Source organism: Doryrhamphus excisus, unplaced genomic scaffold, assembly GCF_030265055.1.
Source record: "Doryrhamphus excisus isolate RoL2022-K1 unplaced genomic scaffold, RoL_Dexc_1.0 HiC_scaffold_25, whole genome shotgun sequence".
Classification (NCBI taxonomy): domain Eukaryota; kingdom Metazoa; phylum Chordata; class Actinopteri; order Syngnathiformes; family Syngnathidae; genus Doryrhamphus; species Doryrhamphus excisus.
Window position 1 is genome coordinate 632482 of NW_026652243.1, and position 9511 is coordinate 641992.

At 52.3% G+C, this 9511-nt stretch overlaps 30 non-coding genes and 12 pseudogenes across 30 annotated transcripts; all 42 read left to right on the forward strand.

Annotated features, from left to right (window-relative positions):
* The first annotated feature begins 31 nt into the window (after positions 1-31).
* On the forward strand, positions 32-150 carry LOC131114437 (5S ribosomal RNA). Its single transcript, XR_009121747.1, has one exon. It is a non-coding gene; the product is annotated as a 5S ribosomal RNA (ribosomal RNA).
* Positions 151-262: 112 nt separating this feature from the next.
* Positions 263-381, forward strand: LOC131116334 (5S ribosomal RNA). Its single transcript, XR_009123586.1, has one exon. It is a non-coding gene; the product is annotated as a 5S ribosomal RNA (ribosomal RNA).
* Positions 382-493: 112 nt separating this feature from the next.
* On the forward strand, positions 494-602 carry LOC131113173 (5S ribosomal RNA; annotated as a pseudogene).
* Positions 603-714: 112 nt separating this feature from the next.
* Positions 715-833, forward strand: LOC131114570 (5S ribosomal RNA). The gene has a single exon (XR_009121877.1). It is a non-coding gene; the product is annotated as a 5S ribosomal RNA (ribosomal RNA).
* A 112-nt stretch (positions 834-945) lies between these two features.
* Positions 946-1064, forward strand: LOC131118596 (5S ribosomal RNA). Its single transcript, XR_009125758.1, has one exon. It is a non-coding gene; the product is annotated as a 5S ribosomal RNA (ribosomal RNA).
* Positions 1065-1176: 112 nt separating this feature from the next.
* LOC131113338 (5S ribosomal RNA) lies at positions 1177-1285 on the forward strand (annotated as a pseudogene).
* A 112-nt stretch (positions 1286-1397) lies between these two features.
* On the forward strand, positions 1398-1516 carry LOC131114571 (5S ribosomal RNA). Its single transcript, XR_009121878.1, has one exon. It is a non-coding gene; the product is annotated as a 5S ribosomal RNA (ribosomal RNA).
* Positions 1517-1628: 112 nt separating this feature from the next.
* LOC131118088 (5S ribosomal RNA) lies at positions 1629-1747 on the forward strand. The gene has a single exon (XR_009125259.1). It is a non-coding gene; the product is annotated as a 5S ribosomal RNA (ribosomal RNA).
* Positions 1748-1859: 112 nt separating this feature from the next.
* On the forward strand, positions 1860-1968 carry LOC131112528 (5S ribosomal RNA; annotated as a pseudogene).
* Positions 1969-2080: 112 nt separating this feature from the next.
* Positions 2081-2199, forward strand: LOC131116434 (5S ribosomal RNA). Its single transcript, XR_009123681.1, has one exon. It is a non-coding gene; the product is annotated as a 5S ribosomal RNA (ribosomal RNA).
* A 112-nt stretch (positions 2200-2311) lies between these two features.
* On the forward strand, positions 2312-2430 carry LOC131114449 (5S ribosomal RNA). Its single transcript, XR_009121758.1, has one exon. It is a non-coding gene; the product is annotated as a 5S ribosomal RNA (ribosomal RNA).
* Positions 2431-2542: 112 nt separating this feature from the next.
* LOC131117288 (5S ribosomal RNA) lies at positions 2543-2661 on the forward strand. The gene has a single exon (XR_009124510.1). It is a non-coding gene; the product is annotated as a 5S ribosomal RNA (ribosomal RNA).
* Positions 2662-2773: 112 nt separating this feature from the next.
* Positions 2774-2892, forward strand: LOC131117375 (5S ribosomal RNA). The gene has a single exon (XR_009124594.1). It is a non-coding gene; the product is annotated as a 5S ribosomal RNA (ribosomal RNA).
* A 112-nt stretch (positions 2893-3004) lies between these two features.
* On the forward strand, positions 3005-3113 carry LOC131113339 (5S ribosomal RNA; annotated as a pseudogene).
* Positions 3114-3225: 112 nt separating this feature from the next.
* On the forward strand, positions 3226-3344 carry LOC131114572 (5S ribosomal RNA). The gene has a single exon (XR_009121879.1). It is a non-coding gene; the product is annotated as a 5S ribosomal RNA (ribosomal RNA).
* Positions 3345-3456: 112 nt separating this feature from the next.
* LOC131118089 (5S ribosomal RNA) lies at positions 3457-3575 on the forward strand. Its single transcript, XR_009125260.1, has one exon. It is a non-coding gene; the product is annotated as a 5S ribosomal RNA (ribosomal RNA).
* Positions 3576-3687: 112 nt separating this feature from the next.
* On the forward strand, positions 3688-3796 carry LOC131112529 (5S ribosomal RNA; annotated as a pseudogene).
* A 112-nt stretch (positions 3797-3908) lies between these two features.
* On the forward strand, positions 3909-4027 carry LOC131116445 (5S ribosomal RNA). Its single transcript, XR_009123692.1, has one exon. It is a non-coding gene; the product is annotated as a 5S ribosomal RNA (ribosomal RNA).
* A 112-nt stretch (positions 4028-4139) lies between these two features.
* Positions 4140-4258, forward strand: LOC131114460 (5S ribosomal RNA). The gene has a single exon (XR_009121770.1). It is a non-coding gene; the product is annotated as a 5S ribosomal RNA (ribosomal RNA).
* A 112-nt stretch (positions 4259-4370) lies between these two features.
* Positions 4371-4489, forward strand: LOC131116335 (5S ribosomal RNA). The gene has a single exon (XR_009123587.1). It is a non-coding gene; the product is annotated as a 5S ribosomal RNA (ribosomal RNA).
* A 112-nt stretch (positions 4490-4601) lies between these two features.
* On the forward strand, positions 4602-4710 carry LOC131113174 (5S ribosomal RNA; annotated as a pseudogene).
* A 112-nt stretch (positions 4711-4822) lies between these two features.
* LOC131114573 (5S ribosomal RNA) lies at positions 4823-4941 on the forward strand. The gene has a single exon (XR_009121880.1). It is a non-coding gene; the product is annotated as a 5S ribosomal RNA (ribosomal RNA).
* A 112-nt stretch (positions 4942-5053) lies between these two features.
* LOC131118597 (5S ribosomal RNA) lies at positions 5054-5172 on the forward strand. Its single transcript, XR_009125759.1, has one exon. It is a non-coding gene; the product is annotated as a 5S ribosomal RNA (ribosomal RNA).
* A 112-nt stretch (positions 5173-5284) lies between these two features.
* On the forward strand, positions 5285-5393 carry LOC131113340 (5S ribosomal RNA; annotated as a pseudogene).
* Positions 5394-5505: 112 nt separating this feature from the next.
* On the forward strand, positions 5506-5624 carry LOC131114574 (5S ribosomal RNA). Its single transcript, XR_009121881.1, has one exon. It is a non-coding gene; the product is annotated as a 5S ribosomal RNA (ribosomal RNA).
* A 112-nt stretch (positions 5625-5736) lies between these two features.
* LOC131118090 (5S ribosomal RNA) lies at positions 5737-5855 on the forward strand. Its single transcript, XR_009125261.1, has one exon. It is a non-coding gene; the product is annotated as a 5S ribosomal RNA (ribosomal RNA).
* Positions 5856-5967: 112 nt separating this feature from the next.
* LOC131112530 (5S ribosomal RNA) lies at positions 5968-6076 on the forward strand (annotated as a pseudogene).
* A 112-nt stretch (positions 6077-6188) lies between these two features.
* Positions 6189-6307, forward strand: LOC131116456 (5S ribosomal RNA). The gene has a single exon (XR_009123703.1). It is a non-coding gene; the product is annotated as a 5S ribosomal RNA (ribosomal RNA).
* A 112-nt stretch (positions 6308-6419) lies between these two features.
* On the forward strand, positions 6420-6538 carry LOC131114472 (5S ribosomal RNA). The gene has a single exon (XR_009121781.1). It is a non-coding gene; the product is annotated as a 5S ribosomal RNA (ribosomal RNA).
* Positions 6539-6648: 110 nt separating this feature from the next.
* On the forward strand, positions 6649-6767 carry LOC131117289 (5S ribosomal RNA). Its single transcript, XR_009124511.1, has one exon. It is a non-coding gene; the product is annotated as a 5S ribosomal RNA (ribosomal RNA).
* A 112-nt stretch (positions 6768-6879) lies between these two features.
* LOC131117376 (5S ribosomal RNA) lies at positions 6880-6998 on the forward strand. Its single transcript, XR_009124595.1, has one exon. It is a non-coding gene; the product is annotated as a 5S ribosomal RNA (ribosomal RNA).
* A 112-nt stretch (positions 6999-7110) lies between these two features.
* LOC131113341 (5S ribosomal RNA) lies at positions 7111-7219 on the forward strand (annotated as a pseudogene).
* A 112-nt stretch (positions 7220-7331) lies between these two features.
* Positions 7332-7450, forward strand: LOC131114575 (5S ribosomal RNA). Its single transcript, XR_009121882.1, has one exon. It is a non-coding gene; the product is annotated as a 5S ribosomal RNA (ribosomal RNA).
* A 112-nt stretch (positions 7451-7562) lies between these two features.
* On the forward strand, positions 7563-7681 carry LOC131118091 (5S ribosomal RNA). The gene has a single exon (XR_009125262.1). It is a non-coding gene; the product is annotated as a 5S ribosomal RNA (ribosomal RNA).
* A 112-nt stretch (positions 7682-7793) lies between these two features.
* LOC131113175 (5S ribosomal RNA) lies at positions 7794-7902 on the forward strand (annotated as a pseudogene).
* Positions 7903-8014: 112 nt separating this feature from the next.
* On the forward strand, positions 8015-8133 carry LOC131114576 (5S ribosomal RNA). The gene has a single exon (XR_009121883.1). It is a non-coding gene; the product is annotated as a 5S ribosomal RNA (ribosomal RNA).
* A 112-nt stretch (positions 8134-8245) lies between these two features.
* On the forward strand, positions 8246-8364 carry LOC131118897 (5S ribosomal RNA). The gene has a single exon (XR_009126039.1). It is a non-coding gene; the product is annotated as a 5S ribosomal RNA (ribosomal RNA).
* A 112-nt stretch (positions 8365-8476) lies between these two features.
* On the forward strand, positions 8477-8585 carry LOC131113342 (5S ribosomal RNA; annotated as a pseudogene).
* Positions 8586-8697: 112 nt separating this feature from the next.
* On the forward strand, positions 8698-8816 carry LOC131114578 (5S ribosomal RNA). Its single transcript, XR_009121885.1, has one exon. It is a non-coding gene; the product is annotated as a 5S ribosomal RNA (ribosomal RNA).
* A 112-nt stretch (positions 8817-8928) lies between these two features.
* On the forward strand, positions 8929-9047 carry LOC131118092 (5S ribosomal RNA). The gene has a single exon (XR_009125263.1). It is a non-coding gene; the product is annotated as a 5S ribosomal RNA (ribosomal RNA).
* Positions 9048-9159: 112 nt separating this feature from the next.
* Positions 9160-9268, forward strand: LOC131112531 (5S ribosomal RNA; annotated as a pseudogene).
* A 112-nt stretch (positions 9269-9380) lies between these two features.
* Positions 9381-9499, forward strand: LOC131116467 (5S ribosomal RNA). The gene has a single exon (XR_009123714.1). It is a non-coding gene; the product is annotated as a 5S ribosomal RNA (ribosomal RNA).
* Positions 9500-9511: the final 12 nt, after the last annotated feature.

The window sequence follows — 9511 nt, forward strand, 5'->3', positions numbered from 1 at the left end:
TTCAAATAGGATCTTTTCAGTTGCCTTGGCAGCTTACGGCCATACTACCCTGAAAACGCCCGATCTCATCCGATCTCGGAAGCTAAGCAGGGGCGGGCCTGGTTAGTACTTGGATGGGAGACCGCCTGGGAATACCAGGTGCTGTAAGCTTTTTATGGTTTCTGCTCTTGCCTGAAAGCAGAGGGCGCTGTTTGACACTTTTTGCTGGAGTCTAGTTTGGCCTGCGTCGCCTTCAAATAGGATCTTTTCAGTTGCCCTGGCAGCTTACGGCCATACTACCCTGAAAAGGCCCGATCTCGTCCGATCTCGGAAGCTAAGCAGGGGTGGGCCTGGTTAGTACTTGGATGGGAGACCGCCTGGGAATACCAGGTGCTGTAAGCTTTTTATGGTTTCTGCTCTTGCCTGACAGCAGAGGGCGCTGTTTGACACTTTTTGCTGGAGTCTAGTTTGGTCTGCGTCGCCTTCAAATAGGATCTTTTCAGTTGACCTGGCAGCTTACGGCCAAACTACCCTGAAAACGCCCGATCTCGGACGCTAAGCAGGGGCGGGCCTGGTTAGTACTTGGATGGGAGACCGCCTGGGAATACCAGGTGCTGTAAGCTTTTTATGGTTTCTGCTCTTGCCTGACAGCAAAGGGCGCTGTTTGACACTTTTTGCCAGAGTCTAGTTTGGCCTGCGTCACCTTCAAATAGGATCTTTTCAGTTGACCTGGCAGCTTACGGCCATACTACCCTGAAAACGCCCGATCTCGTCCGATCTCGGAAGCTAAGCAGGGGCGGGCCTGGTTAGTACTTGGATGGGAGACCGCCTGGGAATACCAGGTGCTGTAAGCTTTTTATGGTTTCTGCTCTTGCCTGACAGCAGAGGGCGCTGTTTGACCCTTTTTGCTGGAGTCTAGTTTGGCCTGCGTCACCTTCAAATAGGATATTTTCAGTTGACCTGGCAGCTTACGGACATACTACCCTGAAAAAGCCCGATCTCGTCCGATCTCGGAAGCTAAGCAGGGGCGGACCTGGTTAGTACTTGGATGGGAGACCGCCTGGGAATACCAGGTGCTGTAAGCTTTTTATGGTTTCTGCTCTTGCCTGACAGCAAAAGGCGCTGTTTGACACTTTTTGCCAGAGCCTAGTTTGGCCTGCGTCGCCTTCAAATAGGATCTTTTCAGTTGATCTGGCAGCTTACGGCCATACTACCCTGAAAACGCCCGATCTCGGACGCTAAGCAGGGGCGGGCCTGGTTGGTACTTGGATGGGAGACCGCCTGGGAATACCAGGTGCTGTAAGCTTTTTATGGTTTCTGCTCTTGCCTGACAGCAAAGGGCGCTGTTTGACACTTTTTGCCAGAGTCTAGTTTGGCCTGCGTCACCTTCAAATAGGATCTTTTCAGTTGACCTGGCAGCTTACGGCCATACTACCCTGAAAACGCCCGATCTCGTCCGATCTCGGAAGCTAAGCAGGGGCGGGCCTGGTTAGTACTTGGATGGGAGACCGCCTGGGAATACCAGGTGCTGTAAGCTTTTTATGGTTTCTGCTCTTGCCTGACAGCAGAGGGCGCTGTTTGACCCTTTTTGCTGGAGTCTAGTTTGGCCTGCGTCACCTTCAAATAGGATCTTTTCAGTTGACCTGGCAGCTTACGGCCATACTACCCTTAAAACGCCTGATCTCGTCCGATCTCGGAAGCTAAGCAGGGGCGGGCCTGGTTAGTGCTTGGATGGGAGACCGCCTGGGAATACCAGGTGCTGTAAGCTTTTTATGGTTTCTGCTCTTTCCTGACAGCAGAGGGCGCTGTTTGACACTTTTTGCTGGAGTCTAGTTTGGCCTGCGTCGCCTTCAAATAGGATCTTTTCAGTTGATCTGGCAGCTTACGGCCATACTACCCTGAAAACGCCCGATCTCGGACGCTAAGCAGGGGCGGGCCTGGTTAGTACTTGGATGGGAGACCGCCTGGGAATACCAGGTGCTGTAAGCTTTTTATAGTTTCTGCTCTTGCCTGACAGCAAAGGGCGCTGTTTGACACTTTTTGCTGGAGTCTAGTTTGGCCTGCGTTGCCTTCAAATAGGATCTTTTCAGTTGCCTTGGCAGCTTACAGCCATACTACCCTGAAAACGCCCGATCTCATCCGATCTCGGAAGCTAAGCAGGGGCGGGCCTGGTTAGTACTTGGATGGGAGACCGCCTGGGAATACCAGGTGCTGTAAGCTTTTTATGGTTTCTGCTCTTGACTGACAGCAGAGGGCGCTGTTTGACACTTTTTGCTGGAGTCTAGTTTGGCCTGCGTCGCCTTCAAATAGGATCTTTTCAGTTGCCTTGGCAGCTTACGGCCATACTACCCTGAAAACGCCCGATCTCATCCGATCTCGGAAGCTAAGCAGGGGCGGGCCTGGTTAGTACTTGGATGGGAGACCGCCTGGGAATACCAGGTGCTGTAAGCTTTTTATGGTTTCTGCTCTTGCCTGAAAGCAAAGGGCGCTGTTTGACACTTTTTGCCAGAGTCTAGTTTGGCCTGCGTCACCTTCAAATAGGATCTTTTCAGTTGACCTGGCAGCTTACGGCCATACTACCCTGAAAACGCCCGATCTCGTCCGATCTCGGAAGCTAAGCAGGGGCGGACCTGGTTAGTACTTGGATGGGAGACCGCCTGGGAATACCAGGTGCTGCAAGCTTTTTATGGTTTCTGCTCTTGCCTGACAGCAAAAGGCGCTGTTTGACACTTTTTGCCAGAGCCTAGTTTGGCCTGCGTCGCCTTCAAATAGGATCTTTTCAGTTGATCTGGCAGCTTACGGCCATACTATCCTGAAAAAGCCCGATCTCGTCCGATCTCGGAAGCTAAGCAGGGGCGGGCCTGGTTAGTACTTGGATGGGAGACCGCCTGGGAATACCAGGTGCTGTAAGCTTTTTATGGTTTCTGCTCTTGCCTGACAGCAAAAGGCGCTGTTTGACACTTTTTGCCAGAGCCTAGTTTGGCCTGCGTCGCCTTCAAATAGGATCTTTTCAGTTGATCTGGCAGCTTACGGCCATACTACCCTGAAAACGCCCGATCTCGGACGCTAAGCAGGGGCGGGCCTGGTTGGTACTTGGATGGGAGACCGCCTGGGAATACCAGGTGCTGTAAGCTTTTTATGGTTTCTGCTCTTGCCTGACAGCAAAGGGCGCTGTTTGACACTTTTTGCCAGAGTCTAGTTTGGCCTGCGTCACCTTCAAATAGGATCTTTTCAGTTGACCTGGCAGCTTACGGCCATACTACCCTGAAAACGCCCGATCTCGTCCGATCTCGGAAGCTAAGCAGGGGCGGGCCTGGTTAGTACTTGGATGGGAGACCGCCTGGGAATACCAGGTGCTGTAAGCTTTTTATGGTTTCTGCTCTTGCCTGACAGCAGAGGGCGCTGTTTGACCCTTTTTGCTGGAGTCTAGTTTGGCCTGCGTCACCTTCAAATAGGATCTTTTCAGTTGACCTGGCAGCTTACGGCCATACTACCCTTAAAACGCCTGATCTCGTCCGATCTCGGAAGCTAAGCAGGGGCGGGCCTGGTTAGTGCTTGGATGGGAGACCGCCTGGGAATACCAGGTGCTGTAAGCTTTTTATGGTTTCTGCTCTTTCCTGACAGCAGAGGGCGCTGTTTGACACTTTTTGCTGGAGTCTAGTTTGGCCTGCGTCGCCTTCAAATAGGATCTTTTCAGTTGATCTGGCAGCTTACGGCCATACTACCCTGAAAACGCCCGATCTCGGACGCTAAGCAGGGGCGGGCCTGGTTAGTACTTGGATGGGAGACCGCCTGGGAATACCAGGTGCTGTAAGCTTTTTATGGTTTCTGCTCTTGCCTGACAGCAAAGGGCGCTGTTTGACACTTTTTGCTGGAGTCTAGTTTGGCCTGCGTTGCCTTCAAATAGGATCTTTTCAGTTGCCTTGGCAGCTTACAGCCATACTACCCTGAAAACGCCCGATCTCATCCGATCTCGGAAGCTAAGCAGGGGCGGGCCTGGTTAGTACTTGGATGGGAGACCGCCTGGGAATACCAGGTGCTGTAAGCTTTTTATGGTTTCTGCTCTTGACTGACAGCAGAGGGCGCTGTTTGACACTTTTTGCTGGAGTCTAGTTTGGCCTGCGTCGCCTTCAAATAGGATCTTTTCAGTTGCCTTGGCAGCTTACGGCCATACTACCCTGAAAACGCCCGATCTCATCCGATCTCGGAAGCTAAGCAGGGGCGGGCCTGGTTAGTACTTGGATGGGAGACCGCCTGGGAATACCAGGTGCTGTAAGCTTTTTATGGTTTCTGCTCTTGCCTGAAAGCAGAGGGCGCTGTTTGACACTTTCTGCTGGAGTCTAGTTTGGCCTGCGTCGCCTTCAAATAGGATCTTTTCAGTTGCACTGGCAGCTTACGGCCATACTACCCTGAAAAGGCCCGATCTCGTCCGATCTCGGAAGCTAAGCAGGGGTGGGCCTGGTTAGTACTTGGATGGGAGACCGCCTGGGAATACCAGGTGCTGTAAGCTTTTTATGGTTTCTGCTCTTGCCTGACAGCAGAGGGCGCTGTTTGACACTTTTTGCTGGAGTCTAGTTTGGTCTGCGTCGCCTTCAAATAGGATCTTTTCAGTTGACCTGGCAGCTTACGGCCAAACTACCCTGAAAACGCCCGATCTCGGACGCTAAGCAGGGGCGGGCCTGGTTAGTACTTGGATGGGAGACCGCCTGGGAATACCAGGTGCTGTAAGCTTTTTATGGTTTCTGCTCTTGCCTGACAGCAAAGGGCGCTGTTTGACACTTTTTGCCAGAGTCTAGTTTGGCCTGCGTCACCTTCAAATAGGATCTTTTCAGTTGACCCGGCAGCTTACGGCCATACTACCCTGAAAACGCCCGATCTCGTCCGATCTCGGAAGCTAAGCAGGGGCGGGCCTGGTTAGTACTTGGATGGGAGACCGCCTGGGAATACCAGGTGCTGTAAGCTTTTTATGGTTTCTGCTCTTGCCTGACAGCAGAGGGCGCTGTTTGACCCTTTTTGCTGGAGTCTAGTTTGGCCTGCGTCACCTTCAAATAGGATATTTTCAGTTGACCTGGCAGCTTACGGACATACTACCCTGAAAAAGCCCGATCTCGTCCGATCTCGGAAGCTAAGCAGGGGCGGACCTGGTTAGTACTTGGATGGGAGACCGCCTGGGAATACCAGGTGCTGTAAGCTTTTTATGGTTTCTGCTCTTGCCTGACAGCAAAAGGCGCTGTTTGACACTTTTTGCCAGAGCCTAGTTTGGCCTGCGTCGCCTTCAAATAGGATCTTTTCAGTTGATCTGGCAGCTTACGGCCATACTACCCTGAAAACGCCCGATCTCGGACGCTAAGCAGGGGCGGGCCTGGTTGGTACTTGGATGGGAGACCGCCTGGGAATACCAGGTGCTGTAAGCTTTTTATGGTTTCTGCTCTTGCCTGACAGCAAAGGGCGCTGTTTGACACTTTTTGCCAGAGTCTAGTTTGGCCTGCGTCACCTTCAAATAGGATCTTTTCAGTTGACCTGGCAGCTTACGGCCATACTACCCTGAAAACGCCCGATCTCGTCCGATCTCGGAAGCTAAGCAGGGGCGGGCCTGGTTAGTACTTGGATGGGAGACCGCCTGGGAATACCAGGTGCTGTAAGCTTTTTATGGTTTCTGCTCTTGCCTGACAGCAGAGGGCGCTGTTTGACCCTTTTTGCTGGAGTCTAGTTTGGCCTGCGTCACCTTCAAATAGGATCTTTTCAGTTGACCTGGCAGCTTACGGCCATACTACCCTTAAAACGCCTGATCTCGTCCGATCTCGGAAGCTAAGCAGGGGCGGGCCTGGTTAGTGCTTGGATGGGAGACCGCCTGGGAATACCAGGTGCTGTAAGCTTTTTATGGTTTCTGCTCTTTCCTGACAGCAGAGGGCGCTGTTTGACACTTTTTGCTGGAGTCTAGTTTGGCCTGCGTCGCCTTCAAATAGGATCTTTTCAGTTGATCTGGCAGCTTACGGCCATACTACCCTGAAAACGCCCGATCTCGGACGCTAAGCAGGGGCGGGCCTGGTTAGTACTTGGATGGGAGACCGCCTGGGAATACCAGGTGCTGTAAGCTTTTTATAGTTTCTGCTCTTGCCTGACAGCAAAGGGCGCTGTTTGACACTTTTTGCTGGAGTCTAGTTTGGCCTGCGTTGCCTTCAAATAGGATCTTTTCAGTTGCCTTGGCAGCTTACAGCCATACTACCCTGAAAACGCCCGATCTCATCCGATCTCGGAAGCTAAGCAGGGGCGGGCCTGGTTAGTACTTGGATGGGAGACCGCCTGGGAATACCAGGTGCTGTAAGCTTTTTATGGTTTCTGCTCTTGACTGACAGCAGAGGGCGCTGTTTGACACTTTTTGCTGGAGTCTAGTTTGGCCTGCGTCGCCTTCAAATAGGATCTTTTCAGTTGCCTTGGCAGCTTACGGCCATACTACCCTGAAAACGCCCGATCTCATCCGATCTCGGAAGCTAAGCAGGGGCGGGCCTGGTTAGTACTTGGATGGGAGACCGCCTGGGAATACCAGGTGCTGTAAGCTTTTTATGGTTTCTGCTCTTGCCTGAAAGCAAAGGGCGCTGTTTGACACTTTTTGCCAGTCTAGTTTGGCCTGCGTCACCTTCAAATAGGATCTTTTCAGTTGACCTGGCAGCTTACGGCCATACTACCCTGAAAACGCCCGATCTCGTCCGATCTCGGAAGCTAAGCAGGGGCGGACCTGGTTAGTACTTGGATGGGAGACCGCCTGGGAATACCAGGTGCTGCAAGCTTTTTATGGTTTCTGCTCTTGCCTGACAGCAAAAGGCGCTGTTTGACACTTTTTGCCAGAGCCTAGTTTGGCCTGCGTCGCCTTCAAATAGGATCTTTTCAGTTGATCTGGCGGCTTACGGCCATACTATCCTGAAAAAGCCCGATCTCGTCCGATCTCGGAAGCTAAGCAGGGGCGGGCCTGGTTAGTACTTGGATGGGAGACCGCCTGGGAATACCAGGTGCTGTAAGCTTTATATGGTTTCTGCTCTTGCCTGACAGCAGAGGGCGCTGTTTGACACTTTTTGCTGGAGTCTAGTTTGGCCTGCGTCGCCTTCAAATAGGATCTTTTCAGTTGATCTGGCAGCTTACGGCCATACTACCCTGAAAACGCCCGATCTCGGACGCTAAGCAGGGGCGGGCCTGGTTGGTACTTGGATGGGAGACCGCCTGGGAATACCAGGTGCTGTAAGCTTTTTATGGTTTCTGCTCTTGCCTGACAGCAAAGGGCGCTGTTTGACACTTTTTGCCAGAGTCTAGTTTGGCCTGCGTCACCTTCAAATAGGATCTTTTCAGTTGACCTGGCAGCTTACGGCCATACTACCCTGAAAACGCCCGATCTCGTCCGATCTCGGAAGCTAAGCAGGGGCGGGCCTGGTTAGTACTTGGATGGGAGACCGCCTGGGAATACCAGGTGCTGTAAGCTTTTTATGGTTTCTGCTCTTGCCTGACAGCAGAGGGCGCTGTTTGACCCTTTTTGCTGGAGTCTAGTTTGGCCTGCGTCACCTTCAAATAGGATCTTTTCAGTTGACCTGGCAGCTTACGGCCATACTACCCTTAAAACGCCTGATCTCGTCCGATCTCGGAAGCTAAGCAGGGGCGGGCCTGGTTAGTGCTTGGATGGGAGACCGCCTGGGAATACCAGGTGCTGTAAGCTTTTTATGGTTTCTGCTCTTGCCTGACAGCAGAGGGCGCTGTTTGACACTTTTTGCTGGAGTCTAGTTTGGTCTGCGTCGCCTTCAAATAGGATCTTTTCAGTTGACCTGGCAGCTTACGGCCAAACTACCCTGAAAACGCCCGATCTCGGACGCTAAGCAGGGGCGGGCCTGGTTAGTACTTGGATGGGAGACCGCCTGGGAATACCAGGTGCTGTAAGCTTTTTATGGTTTCTGCTCTTGCCTGACAGCAAAGGGCGCTGTTTGACACTTTTTGCCAGAGTCTAGTTTGGCCTGCGTCACCTTCAAATAGGATCTTTTCAGTTGACCTGGCAGCTTACGGCCATACTACCCTGAAAACGCCCGATCTCGTCCGATCTCGGAAGCTAAGCAGGGGCGGGCCTGGTTAGTACTTGGATGGGAGACCGCCTGGGAATACCAGGTGCTGTAAGCTTTTTATGGTTTCTGCTCTTGCCTGACAGCAGAGGGCGCTGTTTGACCCTTTTTGCTGGAGTCTAGTTTGGCCTGCGTCACCTTCAAATAGGATATTTTCAGTTGACCTGGCAGCTTACGGACATACTACCCTGAAAAAGCCCGATCTCGTCCGATCTCGGAAGCTAAGCAGGGGCGGACCTGGTTAGTACTTGGATGGGAGACCGCCTAGGAATACCAGGTGCTGTAAGCTTTTTATGGTTTCTGCTCTTGCCTGACAGCAAAAGGCGCTGTTTGACACTTTTTGCCAGAGCCTAGTTTGGCCTGCGTCGCCTTCAAATAGGATCTTTTCAGTTGATCTGGCAGCTTACGGCCATACTACCCTGAAAACGCCCGATCTCGGACGCTAAGCAGGGGCGGGCCTGGTTGGTACTTGGATGGGAGACCGCCTGGGAATACCAGGTGCTGTAAGCTTTTTATGGTTTCTGCTCTTGCCTGACAGCAAAGGGCGCTGTTTGACACTTTTTGCCAGAGTCTAGTTTGGCCTGCGTCACCTTCAAATAGGATCTTTTCAGTTGACCTGGCAGCTTACGGCCATACTACCCTGAAAACGCCCGATCTCGTCCGATCTCGGAAGCTAAGCAGGGGCGGGCCTGGTTAGTACTTGGATGGGAGACCGCCTGGGAATACCAGGTGCTGTAAGCTTTTTATGGTTTCTGCTCTTGCCTGACAGCAGAGGGCGCTGTTTGACCCTTTTTGCTGGAGTCTAGTTTGGCCTGCGTCACCTTCAAATAGGATCTTTTCAGTTGACCTGGCAGCTTACGGCCATACTACCCTTAAAACGCCTGATCTCGTCCGATCTCGGAAGCTAAGCAGGGGCGGGCCTGGTTAGTGCTTGGATGGGAGACCGCCTGGGAATACCAGGTGCTGTAAGCTTTTTATGGTTTCTGCTCTTTCCTGACAGCAGAGGGCGCTGTTTGACACTTTTTGCTGGAGTCTAGTTTGGCCTGCGTCGCCTTCAAATAGGATCTTTTCAGTTGATCTGGCAGCTTACGGCCATACTACCCTGAAAACGCCCGATCTCGGACGCTAAGCAGGGGCGGGCCTGGTTAGTACTTGGATGGGAGACCGCCTGGGAATACCAGGTGCTGTAAGCTTTTTATGGTTTCTGCTCTTGCCTGACAGCAAAGGGCGCTGTTTGACACTTTTTGCTGGAGTCTAGTTTGGCCTGCGTTGCCTTCAAATAGGATCTTTTCAGTTGCCTTGGCAGCTTACAGCCATACTACCCTGAAAACGCCCGATCTCATCCGATCTCGGAAGCTAAGCAGGGGCGGGCCTGGTTAGTACTTGGATGGGAGACCGCCTGGGAATACCAGGTGCTGTAAGCTTTTTATGGTTTC